The following is a 21,474-nucleotide window of genomic DNA, read 5'->3' on the forward strand; positions in this document are numbered from 1 at the left end:
AGCCAGTTCATAGATGTTGGCCACTGATGGAAGCGTGAATACGACCGTAGTTATCCCCTTCAGCGTAAAGTTACAGCCTGAAGATGGTGTCGCAACCTAGTAACATCAAACTGCTGCTGGTGATTCATTTTATTACGTAATACTTATTAAAAATATAGTTGGGATATGCATGGAAAGTGCATTTTACAACTGGCAGAAGATGTTAGGTCACCACCCAGCTTGTGGCGAATGGAGTACAGGGACGAGTGATGCGGTGCATGGAGGAGGTGAACAGCAAACATCAACTTGATTTCTTGTTTTAAAGGTTAAAAATACACACACACACACACACACACACACACACACACACACACACACACAGTTGAAATATTTCAGCTCCAACAATAGAGCCCAATAAAAAATTTGGGCCATAATTCTGCAAGTACGCAGTTACGAACTAAAAATACTGCTTCTGAACTTTCGCTCGCACTGGTTGTTTATTGATCGCATCGCCCCTCTGAAATCGCCTAACAACCGAGCGCGAAGTACTGTACGGAGGAGTGACAACCATAGCCTTTTTACTGGTGGGATTCTGCATGCGAGGGAAGAGGATGGGAGACGTGGGCACATCTGCCCATCGTGTTCTGAAACCTTGTTGTGTAACACATGTTATTCTACGAGAAATGTAGTAGGTCAACGTCACACAACCTATACGTACCAAATTATTTTAAAAATATTCCGATGGTGAAATATCCGACCAAGTCAAGAATTGGTATGAAATGAAGATGATGATTTTACATTTACTTTTTAACCACTCCCTCCACGTAGCAGAACGGCACATCTACTGCAAATGTACTTTAATTGCGCCTATTTTAAAACCCAAAGAATGTAACGCATAAAATCTGCACCAGTTCTTCTCGAGAATTGGAGTTTATTAGAAGTAATGAACCGTGATTTATTTTCAAAGAATAATCTTAAGAATTTATTTTATTTACTAGCGATTCATCAAGAACATTAATCACACTATGTAAGCATGGAAGTATATGCCAGGGAGTAGCTAATGAAATCATAACCAAATTCCTTTTAACAAATGTTAATTTTATTCACTTTAATAGTGCCTAAAAGCATTTTTTAAAATAAACAGAATTAAAATTATAATCAGAAAGCACCCTCTAAATATCAACGTTACAATTAATTCAGACGCAGAAAGAAACAAGTTTTGACTGTATGAGCTTTCAGGCAGAGAACGTTGCCGCTCCCTTTTGACACGGCCGTGATTACGACCGCCCACAACAGCCTCTGAAAGACTACACTGGTGCAAATCTGCAACACACCAGATAACTTTAAACTAAGAGTTTTAACAATTTACACAAGCACACAAACTGTGCACCTCCCGTAGGAGGGATGGAGTTGGTACAAAACAATAACAATTACAATATTAACCTTGCCACCGAAGGTGCAACTTGATTTTAACTTCTAAGAAAACTCTTACGGCGAAAGGGTGGAAACATTATATACTAAATTGATCAATTAAATAAAAGCCCATGAAATGCAATCTTATATAAAATTCTACAAGGTTGGCCAAACAATAGTTAAGATGCTCTACATCACACAGATACCGCCTCTCAAGATCATGGGCCATAACATCAAAGTTTCCAAAGATCAAAACATATTTCAGGTATTAGGCTGTTACACTCCAAGCAATAAATTCGTTAACACAACAAATCCGACAAACATGACAGAGGCAGCTACTAACTTATGGTACATTGATAGGGAAATTACTGCAAAACCCGAACCGCAGGTGGCTCTAAAGCGCCACCCAATTTATTAACAACCACCTTCCAGCGGGTGAGCAACCGGTGAAGAATCGTGGGACGACCCCAAAGCTAAACGACTGGTGACCTCACCAAGAAAACAAGTAGGGTTTAACAACAGTAAGTCAAACAACAAATCATCAGTGACTTAACTTCTAATAAACTACGATTTCTCGAGAAGACCTGGCGCAGCACACCCAAATCGCTCTCCCGAACCGACCGACGCCAGCCGCTTCAACGGACGCAGGAAGGCGCGCTGATGTCCCGTCTCACGGCGTCGCAGCTCGCACCGGCCAGACTGATGCCGTGGGTTGACTCCTGTTGCTCTCGTGTCGACCGCGAAGCCACTATCCCTCGCTATACGCCGCGGCCCACTGGACTCACGTGGCGACCTCATATGCACCGACGCTCAGGACGGACAAGTCATCTTGTGTCTCAGTGCGCGACCGACCAGCCGATCGATCCAACCGCCAATGACCATTGCCTGAGTTAACTCTAGCAGACTGGTGGCCTAACGTGCAGACTCAGATGCAGGAACTAAGGCCCGACCGGGCGACCACTTGCTGAGTTCTCTTACTTGCGGAGTGGAAAGACGCCCACTCTGTCAGCTTTGAAGATTGATCCGAACGACAGACAGAGTAGCACGCCGAACGACAGACAGACATTAACTGCCTAACAAATGCGGACGAAAGACAGACTAGCAAGCTGGGGACGAGAGACTAACGCAGACTGACGGACTGGCAACCTTTCCCACCAGAAGGAGACACCAAAGCTGCGATTGCTTCAGCGGTGCCACCGGCAGAAACGTTGGCCGACTGCATCACACTACGTGCTGAGGTGCGCTCTTCAAAACAGCAACTTTCACCACGGCTAAAAATCAATTATCATAATCAAAGAGCGCAACGCTCTTTATTTAGTGACTCATTCGTTCGATTCAGTCATTCACAGTGCAGTTGCGAATCGCAACATATAAATGTTCAAAGCAAAGAGATATCTTGGATAACCTATGAGTTAGAAATCGCATAACCTGACACACTGAACGAGGCACATCACCAATGCCAAAACAGTTTTCCATGAACCTTTTACTCCATGGTACGCTGCATAACGCTCGGGAATTGGGTGGCCGCGATGGGGTCATGGAAGACGCAAACAATCTCAGGGTGCGAAAGAATGAAAACTGTACTTACAGAAGGTCATAACTGCATTCTATCAGAATTATTGTCCAAATTTTAGAGCGGAAACGTTTGCTGGGGCTGCTATGTTTCAAGTGTGCTTTTTCCTCCTTAAAATATGAGGTCAAGTTGGCGATGTTCTTTGCTAAGAGATAAAGATACAGCACCCACAACCCGCCAATTTTCCTCTCAGGAATTAAGAAAAATGTGGAACTGAATTATGGACAGCAGTTTCAATATTCGCAGAATTATATTCTTTCTGAACCAACGCTCTTAAGATCGCACCAGACCAGGGCTATTGCATTTGTTACTAGTTGGTTAATCCTACGACCCACAGTGGCCGTGATATTTTTAAAATAATAAAATATATTTAATTTTCAGTCATCAATGGAAAATTTTTAAGTCAGATGTTCTGTTAGCGGAGCCGGAGCGATAGAACATTTTTGATAGAATCAGACGTTAATCCTTAGTCCCCGTTAAGCGTTTACACATGTTGGAACAGTTCTGCCACTTGTTTTTTTAAGTTAAACCCCTTACTGCTATGTTTTACCCGGGATGTGTAACAGAAACGAGCTTATATCGCGTTGAACTGTGGCGCTCAAGATTTGAGGTTATCTAATTACTTTTAACTAAAATGCTTCTTCTAAGAAAGGTAACCGAACCGCCTCAAAATGTACGTCTGCTCGAATCATCTCTAAGACTTCAGTTATTAGTGCGGATGTAGGGGCACCACCACTGAACTTTCGAAGCACTAGAACAGGAAACTTCCTGGCAGATTAAAACTGTGTGCCCGACCGAGACTCGAACTCGGGACCTTTGCCTTTCGCGGGCAAGTGCTCTACCATCTGAGCTACCGAAGCACGACTCTCGCCCGGTACTCACAGCTTCACTTCTGCCAGTACCTCGTCTCCTATCTTCCAAACATTACAGAAGCTCTTCTGCGAACGAGCTTCTGTAAAGTTTGGAAGGTAGGAGACGAGGTACTGGCAGAAGTGAAGCTGTGAGTAGCGGGCGTGAGTCGTGCTTCGGTAGCTCAGATGATAGAGCACTTGCCCGCGAAAGGCAAAGGTCCCGAGTTCGAGTCTCGGTCGGCCACACAGTTTTAATCTGCCAGGAAGTTTCTTATCAGCGCACACTCCGCTGCAGAGTGAAAATCTCATTCTGAGAACAGGAAACATTGACTACTAAGTGATGGTGCTAATTGGCCCACGACAGTAGCAGCATACGCCTGTGCTGGAAATCTAGGGTGCATTTTGTATACTGACAGGCAATGCTTCAGGCAGATGTAAAAATTCTTTCATGTAGGAAATATTTATTTTGCAGAAACATCAGGTTATCTCCATACCGGGTTTAGACTTAGGGAGAGCCTCGGACAACGTAAGCCGGAATCAAATGTTCACAGTCGTTAGAAGTCTGGGACTAAAGTACAGTGATTAAGGACTAGTTTACACGCAACTCATGGTGTGAAACCAAGTTTCGAGACTGCACTACATGTCACTGAGCTTATGCACGGATTTCGGGTATGCAAACCACTATCGAAACTCAGACGTTTCAGCTTGTTCTAACTTTGACGACACGTAATTACTAGTTGCACATGGTTTGAGGTTAGGTGTCGTCGCGACAGCCTATCAAAAAATTAAATTCTAAGTCGGGAACGGAGAAAATGCTTCACTTCTGGAGATCTGTTATACTCGTATGTGACCGTGGAATTTCAATGATGTTGAGTAGAAAAACAAGTAGTGACATGTTGCTGCAGCAGAGTCAGTGTTACAAGACCTGAACATGGATAGGTTTACGACATCTGAGTTGCAGAGCAAAACTCATTTCAGAAGAGATTCTCCCTGGTTTCGAGCGGCTAACAGAAGTGGTCAAGGATTCCAGTCTTGCTTGCAAGATGCCACCAGCACTGACCATTTGGAGCATAGTCGACAGGACCGATTGCGGACCTCTGGTACAGAGCCGAGTGGAGGGTCTGAATCAGAGGCTCACACGTTTTCCTCGACTTGAGCCAAAGAGTGGTTGGGTTTCGGGTTCTGCTGAATAGGTCAGGTGTCCACTATACGCAGGAGGCGGCTACATTGGTAGCAGGGGCTGTGTGACGTGTAGTGGGCGGTTTTTAGGTTAGGGGGTTTCGGGAAAACACAAGAACGGCTTCAGTCACAAAGGGTGCAAGCTGAACACAGGAAAAACGTAGATACAGGAACCATTGCTATAACAGTTGTAAATTGTCGAAGCTGTGTTTGGAAAGTACCAGAGCTCCAAGCGCTAATAGAAAGCACTGATGCTCAAATCGTGAAAAGGCACTGAAAGCTGGCTACAGACGGATATAAGTTCAGCCAAAATTTTTGCGAGGAACCTAACGGTGTTCCGAAAGGATAGGCTAAACACGGTTGGCGGTGGCGTGATTGTTGCTGTCAGAAGTAGTTTAACTTGTCGCGAAATTGAAGTAGATACTTCCTGTGAGTCAGTATGGACAGAGTCATTGTTGGCAACCGGAATAAAATAATAATTAGATCATTTTGCCTACCTTCCAAATCAGATGATACAGTTGCTGGAAGGTTCAAAGGAAACTTGAGTCTGATTTCAAACACGTTCCCGACTCATACGATAATAGTTGGTGGTGACTTTCATTTACCCTCGATATGTTGGCGAAATTCATGTTTAATTCCGGAGGTACGCATAAAATATCATCCGAAATTGTGCTCTGAAAATTATTTCGAATAGTTAGTTCATGAGTCCTCGCGAATAGTAAACGGTCATGAAAACATACTTGACCTCTTAGCAACCAATAATCCTGGGTTAATAACGAGCATCAAAACCGATTCAGGGATTAGTGAACACAGGTTTTTCGTAGCAAGATTGAATACTATAATCCCCAAATCCCCGAAAAATAAGGGAAAAATATACCTATTCAAAAAACCAGATAGAAATTCACTTGACGCCTTCCTAAGAGACAATCTCCACGCATTCCAAATTAATAATGTAAGTGTAGACCAGATGTGGCTTAAATCCAAAGAAATAGTATCATCAGCAATTGAGAGATTTATACCAAATAAATTAACAAACGACGGAGCTGACACTCCTTGGTACACAAAACGGGTTACAACACTGTTGCAGAAACAATGAGACAAACAAGCCAAATTTAAACAGACCAAAATCCACAAGATTGGCGATTTCTTACAGAAGCTCGAAATTTAGCGCGGGCTTCAATGCGAGATGCTTGTAACAGTTTCTACAACGAAACTTTGTCTCAAAACCCGGCAGAAAATCCAAAGAGAATCTGGTCGTATGTGAAGTATGTTAGCGGCAAGAAACAATCAATGCCTTCTCTGCGCGATAGCAATGGAGATACTATCGAAGACAGTGCTGCCAAAGCAGAGTTACTAAACACAGCCTTCCGAAATGCATTCACAGAAGAAGGCGAAGTAAATATTCCAGAATTCGAATAGGAAACAGCTCCCAACATGAGTAACGTACAAGTAAATATCTTCGGATTAGTGAAACAACTTAAATCACTTAACAAAAGCAAGTCTTCTGGTCAAGACTGTGTACCAATTAGCTTCCTTTCGTAGTATGCTGATGTATTAGCTCCATACTTAACAATCATATACAACCGTTCGGTAAACGAAAGATCCGTACCGAAAGACTTAAAAGTTGCACAGGTCACACCAATATTCAAGAAAGGTAGTAGGTGTGATCCACTAAAATACAGGCCCATATCGTTAACGTCGATAAGCAGCAAGATTCTGGAACACACATGGTGTTCGAACATCATGAATTACCGCGAAGAAAACGGTCTATTAAGACACAGTCAACATGGGTGTAGAAAACATCGTTCCTGTAAAACACAACTAGCTCTTTATTCACATGAAGTGTTGATGCTATTGACAAGGGATTTCAGATCGTTTCCGTATTTCTGAACTTCCGGAAGGCTTTTCACACTGTACCACACAAGCGGCTCGTAGTGAAATTGCGTGCTTATGGAATATCGTCTCAGTCATGTGACTGGATTTTTTATTTACTGTCAGAGAGGTCACGGTTCGTAGTAATTGACGGAAAGTCATAGAGTAAAACAGAAGTGATTTCTGGCGTTCCCCATGGTAGTCTTATGGGCCCTTTGCTGTTCCTTATCTACATAAACGATTTGGGAGACAATCTGAGCAGCCGTCTTCGGTTGTTTCCAGATGACGCTGTCGTTTATCGACGAATAAAGTCATCAGAAGATCAAAAATAACTGTAAAATGATTTAGAAAAGGTATCTGAATGATGCGAAAAGTGGCAGTTGACCCTAAATAACGAAAGTGTGAGGCTATCCACATGAGTGCTAAAAGGAACTCGTTAAACTTCGGTTACACGATAAATCAGTCTAATCTAAATTCAGCTAAATACCTAGGTATCACAATTACGAACAACTTTAATTGGAAACAACACATAGAAAATGTTGTGGGGAAGGCTAACCAAAGACCGCGTTTTATTGGCAGGATACTTAGAAAATGTAGCAGACCTACTAACGAGGCTGCCTACACTACTCTTGACCGTCCTCTTTTAGAATACTTCTGCGCGGTGTGGTATCCTTAACAGATAGGACTGACGAAGTACACCGAAAAAGTTCAAAGAAAGGCAGCACGTTTTGTATCGTCGCGAAATATGGGAGAGAGTGTCACAGAAACGATACAGAGTTTGGGCTGGGCATCATTAAAAGAAAGGCGTTTTTCGTGGAGACGGAATTTTCTCACGAAATTCCAATCACCAACTTTCTCCTCCGAATGTGAAAATATTTTGTTGACACCAACCTACATAGGGGGGAACGATCACCACCATAAAATAAGGAAATCAGAGATCGTACGGAAAGATATAGGTGTTCATTCTTCCCGCGCTCTATACGAGATTGGAGTAATGGAGAATTGTGAAGGTGGTTCGATGAACCCTCTGCCAGGCACTTAATTGTGATTTTGCAGAGTATCCATGTAGATGTAGATGTAGATTAGAAAATCATAAGTTAATGAATTACGAAATGTACAAGAATGTAAAATATGTCTGGAAAAGATCACATCTGTAAGACAAAATTCGAATGATTCCAGCTGGCGGATTCATTTCTAGTGAAGATTATGTACAGGAGGGAAAGCTGTACGGATTTGGTAAGCTGAGTTATAACTCTCTTAACAAGAAACATGAATTGTGCTAGAGACATTCTCAGATCGTTCAAATAACTTTTCAGGATTTCCACAGCACAAATTTATTTCTTGTTTTTTTATACACAATCACGAAACCAGCCACGTCTTTTATTTCTTATGCTGCGACTTCATACGGACGAGCGTTAACTCCGTCTCTGCTCGTGCAGCTAACAAACTTTTCAATTCACTCGCAACTCTGGCACTCACAAACAACGAAGTGCAAGTATACACAGATGTCGCTGCGTCTACGGTCGTACACGGAACCGTTTTTTGCGGAACTGGTTCCGGTAAAGGGGAATCGTAACCTAATGTCATCGCGTTAACTATCCTTTATAATATACATCATATACCAACCTCAAGTGAGAGAAATGCAAGTGGAAGGAAAAGAAAGTCCACGTTGGAGGGTGTAATGCAGTTCGTCAGCACTGCTGTTACCCGACTGTGTAGCCGAGGTCCCTAAAGCACGCCTGTGCGGTGACGCTGGACTCGGAAGTAAGTTGGTTCGATTCCTGGTCGTCTATGAAAATTTCACTGTCAGTGTTTAGATAGCAAGGACAGGAGAGGTCTTGGCGTATTGTTCCCGGTTACCTGTCCTTACATCAATGTCCTCTATTAAATTTCGCAACTCTCCACAGTGTCTCATATAGGGAGGGCATATCACACCGTTAATGGTGTTTCGTCCGTCAAATGGGGCGTTAAGTTTGGACGCTCGTTGGTGCTACTGTAGAGGAGTAGGGTATAGGCTGGCGCTGGGTTTAAACCTCTCACTTCTCTCATAAGCGTCATCCAACATAAATACGACACCCCACAACACACCTATCCGTTGCCTGCAGGTTACAGATACACGTGGGGTTCTTCAACCCTCACATGTACACTGTTCACAAGGTAAAGGACCAATTCGCATGGAGGAAGATAACCCTTCAGGGCAGGCGGCTGAGACCACACCAGCCAACTATGCCATACGAGATTTACATTCACATCACTGTTATTCTACATATATGTCGAAGAAGCGTTGAAGGAGTTGGGCTAATCTTCGTAACAGGAGCAAAAAGCCCCAGGATAACAAATACTACTGCTAACCTTCGCAGATGGCACACCGTTTCTCGCCAGATCTACACTTCTATACTGTCACATATTCGCAAGTATTTGGGCCAATGTGCATGGAGGAATAACATAATAACGGCAATCAGCTGAGCCCACCCGGTAGAATATCCCAACCAACAATGACAAGCAACATTTACATTTAGAGCGTTGCTTTTTACACTTGTATGCCGAAGAAGTATTGGAGGGAAAGAAAAAGCCAAATGGAAACAAATACTATTGTTAACCGTAGCAGATGACACAGCCTATCTCGTAGGATCTACGCTTCTATAGATCTACTGAAAGGAATGGACAGCGTTTAACGACAGAATACCCTTAAGCGTAAACTAAAGGAAGAAGAAGATGCTGAAAAGCAGTAGAAAAGCGAAGGATGAGTTGCTTAACGCAGCACTGACCTGCAGCAACAAATTCCAGAAAGAGCTGCAAAACTTTCGTTTCTGTAGAACCACTAGCTGTGACAAGTTTTCCTCTTGTTCCTGTTGGCTCGTCAGATGCATGCGATTTACACGCCTGCTTGTGTGTTTCGACATGGGCTCATCCAGTATGCTACTGCAAAACATTCGGTAAGGAGGCAGCTTGCTTCGTGCATTCGAATTTTGACTATGTCGCTAGAGACAGCACATATTTTATAACTATCGAATAACGACGTCATTGGACGAATTCTATATCTACATCTACATTTGTACTCCGCAAGCCACCGAACGGTGTGTGGCGGAGGGCACTTTAAGTGCCACTGTCATTACCTCCCCTTCCTATTCCAGTCGCGTATGGTTCGCGGGAAGAACGACTGCCGGAAAGCCTCCGTGCGCGCTAGAATCTCGCGTGATCTCCTCGGGGGTATAAGTAGGGGGAAGCAATATATTCGATACCTCAACCAGAAAGACAGCCTCTCGAAACCTGGACAGCAAGCTACACCGCGGTGTAGAGCGCCTCTCTAGCAGAGTCTGTCACTTGAGTTACATTTCCGTAACGCTATTACGCTTACCAAATAACCCTTCTTTAGATCTTCTCTATCTCCTCTGTCAACCCGACCTGGTACGGATCCCTCACTGATGAGCAATACTCAAGTATAGGTCGAACGAGTGTTTTGTACGCCACCTCCTTTGTTGAGGGACTACATTTTCTAAGGACTCTCCCAATGAATCTCAACCTGGCACCCGCCTTACCAACAATTAATTTTATATGATCATTCCACTTCAAATCGTTCCGTTACGCATACTCCAAGATATTTTACAGATGTAACTGCTACCTGTGTTTGTTCCGCTATCCTATAATCATACAATAAAGGTTGCTTCTTTCTATGTATTCGCAATACATTACATTTGTCTATGTTAAGGGTCAGTTGCCACTCCCTGCACCAAGTTCCTATCCGCTGCAGATCTTCCTGCATTTCCCTGGAATTTTATAATGCTGCAACTTCTCTGTATACTACAGCATCATCCGCGAAAAGCCGCATGGAACTTCCGGCACTATCTACTAGGCCATTTATATATATTGTGAAAAGCAACGGTCCCATAACACTCCCCTGTGGCACGCCAGAGGTTACTTTCAAGCCTATAGATGTCTCTCCATTGAGAACAACATGCTGTGTTTTGTTTGCTAAAAACTCTTCAATCCAGCCACACAGCTGGTCTGATATTTCGTAGGCTCTTACTTTGTTTATCAGGCTATAGCGCGGAACTTTATCTAACGCCTTCCGGAAGTCAAGGAAAATGGCGTCTACCTGGGAGCCTGTATCTAATATTTTCTGGGTCTCATGAACAAATAAACCGAGTGGGGTCTCACATGCTCGCTGTTTCCGGAATCCATGTTGATTCCGACAGAGTAGATTCTGGGTTTCCAGAAATAACATGATATCCGAGCAAAAAACATGTTCTAAAATTCTACAACAGATCGATGTCAGAGATATAGGCCCATAGTTTTGCGCATCTGCTCGACGGCCCTTCTTGAAAACTGGAACTATCTTTTCCAATCATTTAGAACCTTCCGTTCCTCTAGAGACTTGAGGTACACAGCTGTTAGAAGGGGGGCAAGTTCTTTCACGTACTCTGTGTAGAACTGAATTAGTGTCCTGTTTTGTCCAGTGGACTTTCCTCTGTTGAGTGATTACAGTTGTTTTTCTATTCCTTGGAAAGTTATTTCGATGTCAGCCATTTTTTTCGTTCGTGTGGGGATTTAGAGAAGGAAGTGCATTGCGGTCTTCCTCCTTCTATTTTCCATTTAAATTACTACAGAGAGCTAGTCATTCGATTTCACCACAGCATATGGTCGTCAGTATCCTGTTCTAGTTCAGACATCTGCGGCATAAAATGACCTCTCTCTCTCGTTAAATCAGGATCTGGAACTTGATAATATTATGGTGAATTTCTCCTTGTCTGTTGGTCTAAATCCGGCATTTTGAAAACATCAAATCTAAGACAATGTAATAAATTATGTGGGGTAAATCATTTTTAGTTGTAATCGAACTGCAATTTTCATTAACATCCCACATGAACTCGTACCTGAAGTGTTGGAAATTGAAGTTCATGGAAGTGCAGGCCTCACATCTTTTCGTGGTACTCTAATTTACCTACGATAAACACAGTAAAACTTCGTTTATATGCTTTTCAACGGACGGTATAAATGTGAGAAACGTATATGTGAAATGTAGCACCATATTATCAAATTAAATGGTAAACAGAAATGAATAATCCAGTAAATAGAAAGTTACATTCTACAAAAAGCTATATAGGCTTACTAGGTACCATACTAAACAAAGATATAAAGAAAAATGTAAACCTCTGCACAGAAGAAATCGTCATTTCGTAAAAAAAAAAACGTAATTTTTTCTTTTTTTTTCTTTGACGTGGCAATAGCGTATACTGTACCCTCAACGGGATTTCTCTGACATTATCTCGTTAGAAATATTGTGGCGCAACACAAATTGTTTGATTATTTCTAATGCATCTACTGCATCGTTAAACGTCACGAAGGAATGCTGAGGCTCTTCTGTAACATCCTCATCGTCAGTTTCTTCCTCGTCCATGTCCTGCGATGCACACTGAACTATCTCAGCGACAGTCATGTGTTTTGTAGTCACGAGGTTTTCATCAACATTCACGTAATCCTTAAATGATGCCTGCTCTTCAAGTCGATCCCATTCTTCAATATCAGGTGAAATATCGTCGGAATGATTATTTCCACCATGGTCATGGACTTCATTTCCAAATTCGGCTTTTCGGAAACAATTCCGAATGGTATCGTTTGAAACTCTGTGCCACGAATATGCAGTGTAGTGCATTGCCTATGAGAAGAAACAAATTCAGTAATAATTTCTCGAAGCGTTCTTTGGCTCAGGTAGCACAACATGAAATAAATGGCAAGTAAAAATCTTACCTGCAAAATGTTTATTTTCATTTCTTCGTTTTTCTCGAAGTTTAAGGAGCTGCTGGCATGCTGCACCAGCATTTTGCGATACGCAACTAAGGCGAGGCGCTAGATATGATCAATGAAAATTTGACCAATGCCTAACTTTGACAAAGTTCTTTATTATACTATCAAATTTTATCGGACTTACCAGTCCACTTCCCGACAGCCCACTCTGAAATACTGAATCATAACTTGTGCCCACTGTGGATATTTCGACGGGACACGAAAAGAACAAAAAACGTAGAAAGGAGAAAACGCATAAGTCAAAACGTATAAATGAAGTTTTACTGTAGTAGGTTTTGCACCTGTGTGCTTATTGTCACATTCTTTGATGAGACTGTATGAAGTGAAAATTTTACTCTGCCTTGGAGGAAGTTATCAGAGACTGCAGCCACGCACTGCAGATTTCGCTGTCATGTCTGGCCGTTTCCACTACAGAGGCCGGCCACGCAACTCTTTGTCACAAAAAGCAGCCCCCAGGCTCCGCCTTTCGTGTATCACTGCGCTGCACTGAACCCATTCACCTGCGTTCGCCCAGCTGTGCTTCTATGCATTTCTACAATTGACAAAATTTAATCTTTCTCGTCTTTTTTACGTGTCTAAATACTTACCTACATTTAGATTGATGTTCCTACTGTACTTTCCAAATCTGATGAGGCATTTTATAGTGTCGACGCTTATCACCAAAGTGCAGAACTGCTTCTTTTTTTGAAGAAAATGACCTTTCTTTTAAACTGAAATACTTATGTCTTCTATGTTAAACCTTCCTGTAAACTCAAGTACGAGAAATATAAGTTTACATTCACTTAATTGTAGTACAATGGCTATCAATGCAAATCTCTCTAGCAAAACTGACTAAATGGGTTCCATGATAACAAACATTTATGTACATGGTCTACTTACTACGGTTTTTGTGACGAGAAGTCCTACATAGGCAGCCATTACTCATGGCATGGTAAGGTGAAATGTGGACGACTCCCGCCTGCTGCTCAGCTATTCAGTTTACCGTTGCTTTCAGAAAAACTGAACACTGTTCCTTGGAAGTATTCAATCTGCAGTCTGTATGTTCATGAAACACTCTTGAACAACCTTCTCAAACATTGCCCTTGATATTGCCTTTTTTGTACGGTATCTGACAAATCATCTGTATGATCTACCACTTGTCATAAATCTTGTTCCTTTCCTCTTTTTCTAGAATACTCGACAGTGGGCACCATTCGTACCTAAATCATAAGTCAAAATGGACTTCTGCTTCGTACACTGAACATTCCTGCTGGTTTTCTTCCACAACACAAGCTGAACCGAAAGGAATCTTTAGCAACTTTCTTCTCCAGGACATACAATAGCTTTCCAAATATAGTTACGGCTCTCTGTGTTATTAACCAGTTAGTACCTATGATGATCTCTTCTCTGAATTGTTTTACAACCATAAATACGTAACTTAATAGTTCTCGTTTTATTCGTCAGTCCAGCAACATATGATAAGTTACAGCCTTGCTGTTTTTTCCCATTGCGCCTATTACTTTAACGTCCATTACTGGTATAAATCACCACCACGTTTGTGCCTAATTCGAAGTAAATATTCGAAACAGTGCCTATTTGCACTCACAAATTATGAACATTTCATGCCCATATACTTCAATTGGGAATGATTCTTTGCATCCACAAGTCGTCCTTCCAGTCTTATTTCTACTCCCACAATAGACTCTTAGTGACTACAAGGTATTGCCATATCTGTCCAGAGCATGAGTCTTTCTCCCTCATCTTAACATCTTACTCCACTTGTAAGTAGGCTGTTTAGGTTCTTTTATTTGTAACACCACCTCTGTATGAAAATCACTGCCTGTCTTGTGTGCAGTCTGTGGCTGGTTGGCATTGTTGTAATACTCGCCGTTGTAGCGTTGGGCAGTTGGATGTTAGCGGCGCGTAGCGTTGCGCAGTTGGAGGTGAGCCGCCAGCAGTGGTGGACGTGGGGAGAGAGATGGCGGAGTTTTGAAATTTGTAAGAATGGATTTCATGAACTGATATATATATCATGACTACTTAGGTAAATACATTGTTTGTTGTTTATCGAAATCTTTCATTTGCTAACTATGACTATCAGTAGTTAGTGCCTTCAGTAGTTTGAATCTTTTATTTAGTTGGCAGTAGTGGCGCTCGCTGTATTGCAATAGTTGGAGTAACCAAGATTTTTGTGAGGTAAGTGATTTGTGAAACGTATAGGTTAATGTTAGTCAGGGCCATTCTTTCGTAGGGATTTGTAAAAGTCAGATTGCGTTGCGCTAAAAAAATATTGTGTATCAGTTTAAGCACAGTAATGTACAATTTTTCAAAGGGGACGTTTCACACTTTTCACGACAGCGTTATGTGTATGTTTTCTACTGCTGCATATTCCTCTGCGACGTTTATGTGGTCGTGCTGCTCTACAATGGCATCGGAAACTTCTTCCTCTCCTAAATCTTCAGTGGTGCTCTCTGATGGTAATGACGCCTAATCATCTATTAATTCTTCTTGCTGCATCTCTTCCTTAACCCTCTGCTTACCAGAAATTCTCCATAATTTTCTCTACATTTGGGTCTCTCCAGCCCGTGTTGTTTAAACTGACATAAATTGACACTGTTTTGACTTCTTATTAAGTGAACGACTTACTTTTGAAGTAAAAATACATTTAAAATAATTTAGTTTACTTAAAGTTTACATTTTAAAAAACACTATTTTTATACTTTACTGGTGGCTTTTATTCTTATTACAAGTTTGAGCAGGGTCTACAAATAATAGTAAAATGTTCTGAGCAGACAGGTTTGTTGCATTTGTAACATGTAATTTGACTTTTTCTATCTTTCTTCTCTACACAGTTTTCACATCTCCTCCTTTTCTTAACTGGTGGTTTCACTGCCATTCTTTGATCCTATGCTACTAATGAATTCATTGACTTCTTTACCCGTGCTAGTTGCTTTTCCAAGCTGACGATGAAATTTCGACGGCTCACTTTTCTATTGGTAGCATTCACTAAACAAACGTTGTTCATGTTGAAGAAAACCACCAACAACCAACATCTTATTTTTGTAGCATTGCGTCTTCTGGTCCATGGTATCAGCGCCACGCTTTGTGATATTGGATGTCATTGTAATTTCAGGCTTCTTTACTTGTGATGATGACACCGTTGGTTGCTCATAAAGAGATCTAGGGACCGCAAAATCTTTGTTTTTCTGAGAGAGAAGCTATCATCACGTCTGACTGAAAACCAAACAATTATGAGAAACACAAGAGACTATCATAACATCTGGTTGAAAACCAAGCAATGTAGAGTATACTTCACCTCATTTACGTGTAATACATACATCAAAAGAAAGTTTTGCATCACCCCGGTTCCCAGAACTCCTGAGGATAGACGTTGATTGTGGATATTGCATCACATACACTGTCCCTTTAACTGTTCAGTAATGTCACTAAACCATACATGAGCTGCGCCTATTAGATGTAGGGGATCCGACAGCCAACCAGCTCCAGTCATTCCAACAGGAAGGAGCTACACGGCTCGTGTTGTCTGTAGTTCAATGACGCCTATACGGTGAATACCGCGGTTCGATCGCGTCCGCATTGTTACTTTGTACCAGGAAGGTCTCTCAACAAGGGAAGAGTCCAGGCGTCTCGGACTGAACCAAAGCGATGTTGTTCGGCCATGAAGGAGACGCAGACAGGAACTGTAATTGACATGCTTCGCTCAGGCCGCCCAAAGGCTACTACTGCATCGGATCACCGCTACCTACCGATTATGGCTCGGAGGAACCCTCACAGAAACGCCACCATGTTGAATAATGCTTTTCGTGCAGCCACAGGACGTTGTGTTACGACTCAGTCTGTGGACAATTGGCTACATGATGCGCAAATTCACTCCCAACGTCCATGACGATGTCCATCTTTGCAACTAAGACACCATTCAGTGCGGTAGGGATAGTCCCAACAACATACCGAACGGACGACTCAGGATTGGCATCACGTACTCTTCACTGATGAGTGTTGCATATGCCTTCAACCATACAATCTTCGTGTTTGGAGGCAACTCGGTCAGGCTGAACGCCTTAGACATACCTTCCAGCGAGGGCAGCAAGGTGGAGATTCCTTGTTGTTGTGGTGTTCCATTATGAGCGCCCGACGTACGCCGCTGCAACATGCAGGGCGCTGTAACTTCTGTACGATACATGAATGCTATTCTCCGATCGATAGTGCAACGATATCGGCAGCATATTGGCGAGGCATTCGTCTTCTGGGACGACAGTTCGCCCCTCCCCCCTCCCTCCATCGTGTACATCTTGTGAATGACTTCCTTTCAGAATAACGACATCGCTCGACTAGAGTGGCCAGCATGTTCTCCAGACATGAACCCTATCCAACATGCCTAAGATAGATTGAAAAGAGCTGCGTATGGATGACGAGACCCACCAATCGCCGTTGACGAGAGGGACAATCTGGACCAACAGTGCCTTGATGAACTTGTTCTGTCTTAACTGCAGGCTCTGTCACCTGCAGTTTCCCGTCAGTTATTATTTCCTTCATCCTCTGAATTTCAGACTCAAACCTTTGCTCAATTTCGGTAACCTTTGTATGAATTTTGATTACTTCGACTTTTATGTTACCTTCTGATTCACTTATTTCTGTATTTCGTTGGCTTTGCGCTGTTAAATTAGCTAAATTTGCACCAATAGTTCCCAAAAGGTTTATATCCATATCTGATGTTATGCCTTCTAACTAAGTATGTAGTTTTCATCTGACTCGTGATTTTTTAATTTTATATCCCTACTTGAAAACAGATATCTACGTGAGCCATCTGTGTGGTATTACCTATACTCGTCTGGTTCATATTACTGTTCACTTGAGCCATCAAACTTTTTAAAAAATTCACTAAATCGACAAATGCATCCAGCAGTACCGCATCAATTGTTAGAACACTTTCACTTTTAATTCGTACTGGAATCGTATCCCGCTCCAAATCTGAACTCGGGTAGTTTTGTTCAACTGATTTCCTGAGTCACTTACACTATTTATAGTTCCTACTAACGACATGTTATCTGTGACAGATATTTGTTGAAGCACACTGGAACTGGCTTCTAAGGTATCGTTCCGCCCTACTTCATCGTCAGACGTCTTGCGATCCATGAGAAAAGTCACTTCTTACACAGTATGACGTGATGTGATTTTGTACCGCTGTCTGTCGCTGAAATTTTCACACAGTGAAGTAACAATTGCTTAGCTGTTATAATTGGTTCTTTATCTATTGTTTTACAGGCTGTTGTCGTGAAAGTGCAAATTGTGGTACCCAGTTTACAAAACAAAATTCGCGAAACTGATCGTTACGCAGATCAAAATTGTATTGCAGCTACACACAAAATTAGCTAGTTCCTACCACTCAGCTACGCGTGCAGCTTAACTGCTCACTGCAACTTTCAGTAACTCCCCACGTGAACTCGTATCTGAAGGTTTATAAATTTAAGTTCACGAAACTGACGTTCCTTTTCGTAGTACTGTGCTTTGAATGTAACTACGGTAAACTGTAGCTTACCCAGCTGTGTGCCAGTTTCCACATTCACTCGTAACACTGCACTAAGAGAAGAATTTTCCACTGCCTTGGAGCAAGTGGACAGAGGTTGCGGTCACACATTGCAGACTTTACTGGCGCGCCTCACTGTTTTTGCCTCGGAGGTCGGCGGCGCATCCCTTCCTCAAGAAAAACCTACGTCAGTCCTGCATTTTGCGAGTCGCTGCCCGTCTCGTTTTCACTGCATTCGCTGATTGGTCTCTGCATGTTTGCATACTTGACTTCATCTGTTGGCATGAGAAATTACTCATACTTTTCTTTTTTTCTTCCTTTTTTTATAAACTAGGAGGAATTCTGAACATATATTGAGGTTACGTTACGTAGACTTTCTTTGACAGTGTATCACAGTTACATTATTTTTGACATTCGAGGATTTACTACACTGATTCTAACCACGTGCCTCTCTCAGACACACACAAGATCATACTTAGAACTGCATCAGGATTTGTCCCCCATTCACATACATTGCATTCTGTTAAAGGACATTGACACAAAATTACAGAACGTAAAATTTCCACAGTTCGACAAGTAACGCTGCGTGACTGCAGTAGCGGCTGCAGAACCGGCGTTACCGGAACTAATTTCTTGCGACACACCAGCTCAGAAATTAAAACGTTTGCAGGTGCAGGTGCACAACTTGAGTCTTCCAGACATGGCTTAACATAGGGTGAAAATTCATTGCCCCGTCTGAGAAATGAATGCTAAAAACCAGATTATTCTGAATCACTTCAGATTAAACTCTAAAGAACTTTCACTTTCGAGAACTCTACCGTTTCCTAAGTAGCTTTGATTCAGTCAGTATACTGGGATAAATTTCAGGGCAAAAAGAACTCACACGTTTAAATTAGTTTGAAGTGGTAGGCTTGCTTAAAGAGTATCAGAAGTAGCCTGCCTCAGGCAAAGAAAACCTTCTTCACTAAAAGAGGTCTACCGAAATTAGCTACTGGCTCGTAAATGAAGTTCCTGAAAGCGTATGTCTGTAGCATAGCGTTGAACAGAAATTATACGTGCAGCATCGGAACTGCCGAGAAGGAGAAGCATTGTAAAATCATATTCGAGAATGTTTAAACCTAAGTGGACTGATAAAGCGTAAAATGAAGAACTAAAACGAATAGATGAGAAATAACATCTACATTAGAGCCTCAAACCAGAAAAAGGAGCCGTGTTGGCGAAACACCTACTGGTGCATCCACAAATACACTGCCGGAAGGGTTATGTTTTTGAAACCCCATTATTTTCCCCGGCTGCGACGCAAAAGTCTAAAATCAGGCTCGAACTTGCCCATAGACTTCGTCTTCGAAGGTGCTAAAGCGTGGCGCTGAGACATCACTCTACAGCTCAGTGACGCTTCAACAGCAAGGTGTCTACACACGCAAAGAAGAGCTCAGAGGCGGGAAGCTCGTGTGAGGTGTGAGGTGGGTCACTGATGTCACATATAGCGTCTTCAGCGAATTAATAAGAAAAGACTTAAAAACAGTATTTCAAAAGAAGAGCCATTTAAAAATTGAATGATATACATTTTTCTCATGTACCCGTATTATAATAATTTCTCTGTGTAAGTTTCGAGGGGAAAGAAATATAACAAAATGATCTAAAGAGACGACAAGATACGCTCTTTTATTAATTTTTTAGTCGTCTTCATTTCTTCTCTTGTCTTGGTTTTGGGTAGACGGACATCTTGCGAGTGCTGGCAAATGTAAGCATATTTGTACTAATAAAGCAGATAATATACTTATTTAATATTATTGTTCACTTTCAATTTCTAAGAGGTGACCCCGATTTCATGTCTTCCTTCCTTTAATTAACCTACATTCGAGTAATTTACAGTGCAACAATCGCAGCGGCCGATGCAGCCAACGACGCCATTACGTCGCGATATTAACTTATAAAATTTAGCGGAAGCGAAAAACTCGCCCGCTATTAACATAATATACATTTTTCTCCCCAGCCGCCCGACGCTGCAGAAAATACATAGCTTCATGATTCTTATTTTCAGTACAACAGCAGTGAGCCTGAGCCAGAACTCCGACTACAATGCAGTGGTTAACGGAGGTAAGAGAAAATACTCTCGCGCGTGTGTGGGCAGCAATTGTAATTAACAACTAAAGATTTTTTGCTTTAAAGTGAACTGACTAGCCGAGGAAATCAATATGAATATTCCATTGTTCAGCTTATATGCTCAAGTTTTAAGATTCAGCGAGTCTTTCATTAACGTAACAAATAATTTAAGATCAATATTGCTAAAAAGGAGAACTTCACATAACCATTTAATTGTACATCAAAATTGAATGAAATACTTTGATTAAGGCCCACCACTTAAGTCGGCAACAACAAAGACTAGCAATAAATGATAAATTAAGTTACGACGGCCGACGGACACGAGACACACTGGCAGCAAATGTCGCCAGAATTATGTCCAGCGACATTGTGGAAGTGTCACTCAATGAGAGTGTCTTCACATCTCCTATCATCTCCACCTCACACTTTCTCTTGACATCTTTGCGAGAGAGGTCAGAAGTGCGACGCCCAGCTTTGAAATGACGCTGTTTCCTTATGGGTGGCCGACGTAAACATTCCAGACACACCGGCTGCACAGTATCGACAACTCTGGTGGTGGCATAAAGGGCATCAGTGAAACCTTCTCGCCGGCCAGTGTGGCCGAACGACTCTAGGTTCTTCAGTCTGGAACCGCGCGATCTCTACGGTCGCAGGTTTGAATCCTGCCTCGGGCATGGATGTGCGTGATGTCTTTAGGTTAGTTAGGTTTAAGTAGTTATAAATTCTAGTGGACTGATGAGCTCAGATGTTCAGTCCCATATTGCTCAGAGACATTTGAACCATTTTTTTTAACGTGCCCTTCCTTTGGGGCCTTCATTTACACCCATTTCGGAGTAGACAATGACGCTTGGAAGTGGCACGTGCAACAGAACGGCGTTGCAGACCACAGTTGAACCTGCCGACATACCACAGGCGAATCATCCCTTCTATAAGGACATATGAGGCTGAAGCCCTACTCAAAGTAAAATGTTGTTTATGGCGCAACAACTGCGGTATGTGCTTAGAAAGCGTTATTCAGATCAGTTCTGGTGGGGAATCTGGGTAGCCAGAATGAGATTTTCACTCTGCAGCGGAGTGTCAGCTGATATGAAATTTTCTGGCAGATTAAAACTGTGTGCCGGACCGAGACTCCAGCTCGGGACCTTTGAAAGGCAGGAGAGCTTCTGTAAAGT

Source organism: Schistocerca gregaria, chromosome 7, assembly GCF_023897955.1.
Source record: "Schistocerca gregaria isolate iqSchGreg1 chromosome 7, iqSchGreg1.2, whole genome shotgun sequence".
Classification (NCBI taxonomy): domain Eukaryota; kingdom Metazoa; phylum Arthropoda; class Insecta; order Orthoptera; family Acrididae; genus Schistocerca; species Schistocerca gregaria.